The sequence below is a fragment of the Alligator sinensis genome, unplaced genomic scaffold (genome assembly GCF_000455745.1).
Source record: "Alligator sinensis unplaced genomic scaffold, ASM45574v1 scaffold65_3, whole genome shotgun sequence".
NCBI classification, from domain to species: domain Eukaryota; kingdom Metazoa; phylum Chordata; order Crocodylia; family Alligatoridae; genus Alligator; species Alligator sinensis.
The window spans coordinates 412,151-420,730 of record NW_005842203.1 but is presented as its reverse complement, the minus strand read 5'-3'; positions in this window follow the sequence as shown (position 1 = coordinate 420,730).

The window sequence follows — 8,580 nt, the reverse complement described above, 5'->3', positions numbered from 1 at the left end:
ACTCTTTCCCATTTTTCCATGTCTTTCTTGAAATGAGATGTTCAAAACCTGATACAAGGAAGACCTCATCACAGCTGAGAAGAGTGAATGAATCTCTTCCTGTAGCTTGCATACGACTCCAGGGACCTGCCAAAATCATGGGGGAAGTGGGCTGCATGATAGCTCCTTTAATCTTGCAGGTTGCCCAATAAGCACCCCCTGCTGATTGGCAGAGGGGCCCCGTCCCTCGCTCCTGGTCAGCAGGGAGGCCAAAACTGTGGTTTTAAATACAGCACCATTTTTGCCTCACAGCCAGTCAGCAGCAAGCAGCAGGGGCACTGGAGCCCCTCAGACAATCAGCAACAGAGAAACCTGCAAAACTAAAGGAGCTGCCATGCATTCCACTTCTGCTGTGAATTTGGTAGGTCCCTACATACGACACTCATATTAATACATGCTCTTAGCTATTACTATGATGCATATTTAGCCTGCTGTCCAATATAACCCCCAAGTCCTTTTACCTAGTCATTCCCCATTTTGTATTTGTGCACCTGATCGCTCCATGTTATGTGTAGTACTTTGCACCTGTCTATTGAATTTCATCCTATTTATTTTAGAACATTTTCCCAATTTTTACCAAGGTTATGTAAAAACCCAGCCATATCCTCTTAAGTATCCTTCCAAAGTCCTGTCCTGTATTTGTCCTCCAAGTATCCCTCATCCTTCTAAACCTGGTGTTGTCTGAAAATTTACTAAATTAACACTCAATTCTATTCCCTGCCACCTGAACCCCCAGGTACTAATAAATAAATTAAACAGGACAGAATCCTCCCCTTTGGGACCTTACTTGATACATTCTCTGAGTTTGACAATTAACTATTGATGACTAAATGTAACTATAATAATCTGACCAGTTATATAAATGATTTATTGAAGATTTGTCTAGACCTTATTTCTTAGGTCTGATTGTGAAATTGTCATCAGAAGCAGCATCAGAAACCTTGTATAAGTCAAGAAACATCACTTTCCAGGTACAAAAGTGAAAAAGGCTTAGCTCCTTCATTGTTAAATACTGTTAACTCAATAATGTATAGTTGGGCTGTGCAAAATTTCACTGGCTTTTTCATTTTGATGCTGTTTTGATTCATTTCAAGCTCAAAACAACAAAATCAAAACTAAACAAAAGGTTTTGAAACAGCCTTGAAATGAAATGTGGGCAGTCGAAACATTATGAAAGTTTCAAAACATTTCGAGTTTCAAAGCTGGGCTTGCTTACAGATAAAGATAAATTAAGGAGAGGGAGGGGGAAGAGGGGGGAAGGACTGCTCTAATATTGACTGTGTAACCGGCCAGTGACTGTGATCCTTCCCTGAGGTCCCTGCCAATCCCAGTGCTCTGGGGGACGGATGGTAAAACAGCATAAAAAGAATTGTTTGAACTGAGCTTTCTCTGTGCCTTCACACTTACAAATGACACACATTTTGCTCTGAACAGTTTGAGGTGCAATTTCCCCCAAAACCCTGTACCTATCTCCTTGAAAGCTGGCAGGCTTCATGGCCTCATTCTGCAGTTTTCACCCTGCTGCACCTTAACACACACAAATGACATGAGTTTTGCTTGTTAGCAGCTTGAGGTGGAGTTTCTTAGAATCTCCTTGAAATTTAGCAAGCTTTGTGGCCTCAGCAGGGGCTACCAGCCCTGCAATTTGCATCTGAATCAGGCAAGAAATGACAAACTTATAGGCAGTTTTGTGCTTCAGCATTATAGCCTATGAGCAAAACATAGAAACAGTGTTGAAACAGCAAAACAGTTTAGATGAAGTGAAATGGAACAGTGCTTTTGAAATGAAACAAAACTCAAAACAAAACACTGTCCCAGCAAAACGAAAGTCAAAACGAAATGGTGCGGTTTTGTACAGCCCTGGTGTACTTGCCAGCTTGAATAAATTATTCTTCTATTTATTTATCTCTTTCTTCAAGAGGAGACTGCATGGTCACCTTCCTGGGGTCACCTGACCCCAGTTGTCTTTCCTGCCTGGTGCAGGGAGCTAGACCCATGATCTTCTGAGGTCCCTTCCAGCCTTACAATCTATGAATTTGAACTGTATCTGTGGGTTCATGAAATCCTATGAAAGATTAACATCTATAGAGTCCGCTTAGGAAACTGCTTTAACATTTGTATTCAGGTGTTTGGTTTACAGCAACTCCATTGCATAGGAATAGCTACAACATTCAGATATTGATTACAAATTGCTTAGGTTTAAAGAAAATAAACAAGATCAAATGAACATGAGTGGCATATGAAAAAGATAAGAAATGACAGGCAAATGAAAAAGACTTGTGTTGCTTATGAATTGCAATAATGACTAGCCAAATCCTGCATCAATAAAATCAATAGAAGTTTTGTCACTGACTTTAATAGGAAGAGAATTTGGCCCTAAAGAACAAATAAATTCTGCGTTAATGAATCATTGACATAAAGAGTCCATAAAAATGTAGAGCTATCCTACCACCTGGAGACCTCCCCTCATGTCAGTCAGATGAGTCATCACTGAATTAGGAAAGAAGTTCCTAGCCACTGTCCATGACTGATTGAAGAGGGTTTGAAACTCAGTCACCCTGCATAATAATGTAATGTTTCTTCATACACTACTGGATTGACCATGCTTAGGGTGACCATATGGGACAATGTGAAGTTCCAGGACCCTGCCCCACTCCCTGCCACTCTCCCACCCCCGCCTCCCCCAGTCAATGGTGTTGCTGCAGGCAGAGGAAGGGGTAGGGAAGCATGCTGCAGTTCTGGTATTACTGTTCAGGAATCTAAGGGAGTCAATGGCTGGTTAATGATTCCTTGTTCTTTACTTCATGATGTTACCAATCATCTTCCTTTTTTAATTATAGGTCCACTAATCAAACTAGCCTATTTTAGGGAAATTTTGCTGTCTACCAGGGCTTCCTATTTCACAGGTCCTGCCACTTTGCTTCTCTACCCTGCACCCCATGCCTGGAACACTCATTTTAATTTTCACCGGCTGGCTGGAACTGGCCCCAAAAAATCCAGGAGTGTCCTGGCCAAACAAGGGCATATGTTCACCCTAGCCATACTCTAAATTCTTGATATAATGTATATGATTTAGTCCCATGCGTCTTCCTTGGATTCCATAACATGGTATACAGGACAGACGTAGAATGAACTAACTAATTAGACTGTGATGTTAGCATAAAGAACATCTGTACACATGCTCGGGGGGGGGGTAGGGTAGAAGGGGTACTTTAATTAGATTGGTTCTAAGAGCCACTCTAATTAAATCATCCACTGTGTCTCATGTATTCAGTGTCCCACACTTCAAAATGGCAGTGGGGGTGCTTTAATTAAAGCTCATTCAGCATTTTGAAGGGAAGGGATGCTCAATACATGAGATGTGGAGGCTGCCAGAGCGTGCTAATTATTTGAATCTGCTCCGACATATTGTAACTACAGTGTGTTGGAGTAGCATCCTCGCACGTCTAGAAGCATGTAACTTCTAATACTCAGGAAAAGAATTAAAGTTCACTTGTCAAAGAAAGGGCATCATGCAGCCTAAGTAGGGTGGTTCATATTATTTTAGCCTTAGATTGCTCAAAAGACCTTAAGAAATTTCAAACACATTACAAGCACCTGAAATAATTTGTTGTGGTCATTTCTCAGTGGTAAAATTTCCTAGTTCATATGAGCTCTCTCTCTTGGAGAAGTATCTTTGTCTTTGATTATGTAAGACACCTATCGCATGACCAGTTTTCTTTTTTTCTTCTAAGCATTTGTCATCAGGAACCATCAATTTCATGTATGATATCAAATTAGTATTTGATAAAAATAATCTTTTCCCCATCTTTTCCTTCAGGAGGGAAAGGGAATAAAAAATAAACTGCTTTATTCATGTGAATACTATTTTCTTATTTACACAAAAATTGAGTTATTGTTATTGTTTTTTAAAAGAAAACATAGGAATTATTATTTGCCAAAGAGTAACATATACAAAACAACTTAATTGCGTCTACTCACAATCATTCTGCACAGTTACTTGATTCTTGAATGCTTTTCCTTCCATTTAGTGTTATTTTTTCATTGTTATTTATAAGGTTATAATACTGTGATTAAAGTGATTTACTGTTTGGTATTATATTATTAAAAAGAAGCACTGATAATAACAAATCCAGAAATCCAGAGAATGAATACAACCAGGATGCATGTGACAAGAATAAACAGAGTAGATAAACTATCTTTAACATGTGATTTCAGTTTAGGTTTTACCTGAGGTTTGACATTTTCTGACTCTTGCCTGTTATTCCTCTCTGCCTTCCCAATTTGTGAGGACCTTTTGTTTTCAGATATCAATTAAAATGGAAAACCAATACTGACTTGTTAATTTATGTTTATATTCTACAAGGTGTTCAGCAACTTCATCTCTCTCTGACTTCAGTGAATATTGGGACACCTTGTAGGAAAGCTTAGGATATGCAGAATGAAGCCTATGTTGCAGCTGGTTCACAAATAATGTCTTTGAGCCAGCCAGAACAGACACACTGAAGATACCAATATTTTCTCTAACCCAAAGATAGCATCCTGGACTATAATGTGCACTAACAGCTACAATGGAATTAAACCAAAGGGAAAAAAATAAGGTAAAGTACATATAAAATAAACTTCTGAAACCATTTTCAATAAAGCCTCTGTGTACAAATCTAAATACTTCCTATAGAAACAGAAGTATTAGTAAATACCTGCAAAACCAGAAAATGCTTTTAAAAATACAATTTTTGTGCAACAAGGTCACAGATTTAATGGACTTCCAGGGTATTGATTTGCTCTCCTAGGACAAAACATTTTTAATATATAAAAACAACAGAGTGTTGTTGAAAGTTAAAAACGTTGAGAAGTTAAAAACTGTTGCAACTTCAGTTTCCTTTTAGTATGTTAGTTTTTCCCAGTATGCTGCACACACAGACAATAAGCAAAAGCACATATTCAACTGTTCCTTAGGAAAGCTTTTACTTTTAAAATATTGACCTTTTTCTTGGTACAATGCACTGAGATAACTATTTTTGTTTTATTGTAAAGTTTCCCTCGTATAATACTGTGAAAAAGCAATGTTGGACTATTTACTATTTGTATTGCTGTAATATCTAGAGATCCAAAACGGGAGACTCAAGATCCAATTGGCCATGCATATAACCAAAAATCGCAAACACCATTCTAAATGAACTTGTTATTGAACAAATTAAAAACATGCTTCACAAAGTTGATTTAAAAAAAAAAAACAGGATGTCCATACAAGAAAAAATTGATAGTTTGAAAGCTGATTTTGAAAACAAATGGGGAAAAAAGTCAAATTAGTGTGTGTGTGTGTATGTGCACACACTTGCACACGTGTGCATGCATCTAAAACAAGAAATCTTAACATTCCATAAATTGAAACATTTTAATTTTACAAATCATTTAATTTTGGCTTGTTAGACCTCCATTTTAGACAGGTTCCATGTTTTTCGTGATGTGTGTATGCATGTACCTATGCATGCATAAACATGAATGATTTCAGGCTGCTGACATCTGACATTCAAGAGGGAACCTCAAAGTGAAGCTCATGTTCTTATCTGCTATCACTGTGTATCAATAAAATGTGCCTATTATTGAATGGAAAGATCGTGTTCAGTCTGAGGGTATTGGGTCCACCCGGAACAAGGTATCTGAGTCATAAATCTAGTGCCAAGAGATTCCAGTTCCTGTCCCTAGGGTTATGTCTGTTTCTATTCAATGACAGCATAATACACAAACAATCATGGAAGCAGGGACCAGAAACCAGTTTTCCCCCTATCCAGAACAGTGACCTTCTCCCTGAGGTACCACATCACAGTGCTTCTTGCTTGTTCTTCTGCTGATCTCTCTCTCTCGTTTTCTTGTCTACACACTGTCAGCCAAGATATAAGACAATGTGCAGCCAAGAATGCACAAATTCTTGACTGATTCAATCCAAAAATGCAAAGAACAAAATATCAAAAGCCTGAATCCCCCACTTCTAATTTTTATTGCAGTAGTAATTAAAGATCACTACATTATTAGTGTATGCACTGCAGGATGTGTCTTATGGCCATAAAATATAAGACACGTAATAAAGAGACAAAACTTCTAGATATTTTGGTTTATTTATACAAACAACTTTGTAAAGAAATTGCAATATCTAAAAATCATTCTGGAGACATAATGTAACCTAATAAAGCAGTTACAATATTTGAGAATTACGTTCTGTGAAAGAAGTAAATACCCTGGACCAATTGTATGCACAAGATAAAGCAGCATGGAAGATAACACAAAATAAGAAAATGTAATAATCAATATAGAAATAATGGAAGGCTACATTCTAAAAGAATCCCTGCATGTATAAGCACTATGGAAGCCAGCAGAAGTCACACACAAGGATCCAAGGGCCAAATTTGACCCAGTGACATAAACTAAACATTCACATATCAACTTTGCCTAGCAATGATCTTAATCTTGCAATATCACTGTGAAAGTCAGAGGACATTTTGGTATCAGAAACAAATAGATAACTCCAAGGATAGTTTAACAAGATCTTTCCATTTGTAGATAGAATCATAGAAAATTAGGGTTGGAAGGGACCTCAGGAGGTCATCTAGTCCAACCCCCTGCTCAAAGCAAGATCATTCCCAACTAGATCATCCCAGCCAAAGCTTTTTTTAGCTGGGTCTTAAAAACATCCAAGGATGGAGATTCCACCACCTCTCTGGGTAACCTGTTCCAGTGTTTTACTACCCTTCTAGTGAGAAAAGTCTTCCTAATATCGAACCTAAACTAGAACAGTCTAGCTCCATCCTCTTTCAAACCCCACTTCAGGTAGTTGAAGGCTGTTATTAAATCCCCTCTCAGTCTCCTCTTCTCTAGACTAAATAAGCCCAGTTCCCTCAGCCTCTCCTCAGAAGTCATGTGCTCCAACCCCTGAACCATTTTTGTTGCCCTCTGCTGGACTCTTTCCAATTTTACCTCATCCTTTCTGTTTGCTCTTTTCCAGTCATCCAATCATCCAGGACCTCTCCTGATTGCCATGAGTTTTCAAAGATGATGGCCAATGGCTCTGCAATCACATCAGCATCTCTCAGGACCCCTCAGTAACTCTGTCAGCACCCATCCTATCTGGCCCTGTGGACTTGTACACATCCAGCTTTTCAAAGTAGTCCCTAACCTGTTCTTTCACCACTCTTGGCTGCTTACCTCCTTCCCCAACTGTGCTGCCCAGTGCAATAGTCTGGGAGCTGACCTTGCCTGTGAAAACTGCAGTAAAAAAGACATTGAGTACTTCAGCCTTTTCCGCATCTTCTGTCACAAGGTTGCCCCCTCCCCCATTCAGTAAGGGAGCCACACTTTCCTTGATCCTCCTCTTTCTACTGACATACTTGTCGAAACCCTTCTTGTTACCCTTCATGCCCCTTGCTAGCTGTAACTTCAATTGCATTTTGGCCTTTGTGACTTCATCCCTGCATGCCCGAGAAGTGCTTTTATAGGTTTCATAGGTTTCATAGGCATTAGGGCTGGAAGGGACCTCGGAAGATCATCAAGTCCAGCCCCCTGCCCAAAGGGCAGGAAGTCAGCTGGGGTCATAGGATCCCAGCAAGATGAGCATCCAGTTTCATCTTGAAGGTGTTCAATGAAGGCGCTTGAACAACCTCCGGTGGCAGGCTGTTCCAGACCTTGGGGGCTCGGACAGTAAAGAAGTTCTTCCTTATGTCCAGCCTGAAACGATCTTGTAGTAGTTTGTGACCATTCGACCTCGTCATCCCTTGGGGCGCTCTGGTGAACAAACGTTCCCCCAGATACTGGTGGCCACCCCTGATAAACTTGTAGGTGGCCATCAGATCACCCCTGAGCCTGTGCTTTTCCAGGCTAAAGAGCCCCAGGGCTCTCAGCCTGTCATCGTAGGGCCTGCTTCCCTGACCTCTGATCATGCGCGTGGCTCTTCTCTGGACTCTCTTAAGCTTCTCCACATCCTTTTTGAACTGTGGAGCCCAAAACTGGACTCCACAATAGTGGAATCCACTTATATTCCTCCCTAGTTATTTGTCCTACTTTCCACTTCCTATAAGCTTACTTTTTGTGATTTAATTTACTGAAGAGTTCCCTGCTAAGCCAAGCTAGTCTTCTCCCATGTTTACTAGTCATTGGGATGGTTTGTTCCTGCCTTCTCAGTAAGACTTCTTTCAAGCACAACCATCTCTCCTGGACTCCTATCCCCTCAGTCTGGCTTCCCAAGGGATCCTGCCCATGAGTTCCCTGAGCAAGCTGAAGTCTGCTTTTCTGAAGTCCAGGGTCCTTACTCCACTGCTGTCTATTCTTCCTTTCCTCAGGATCCTGGACTCAATCATCTTGTGGTCACTGCTGCCCAAGTTGCCATTATCTACTACTGGGGTTTTCAACCTTTTTAATAAGTGTACCCCCAGCAGCTGGATGTAGTGGTAAAAGGGGGGGGGGTGGCACACACCTGGACATGGAACGGGGGGAAGCATGCAGTCAGATGTGGAGCAGTGGCAACACAGAGTGGTGGGTGACAGTGGC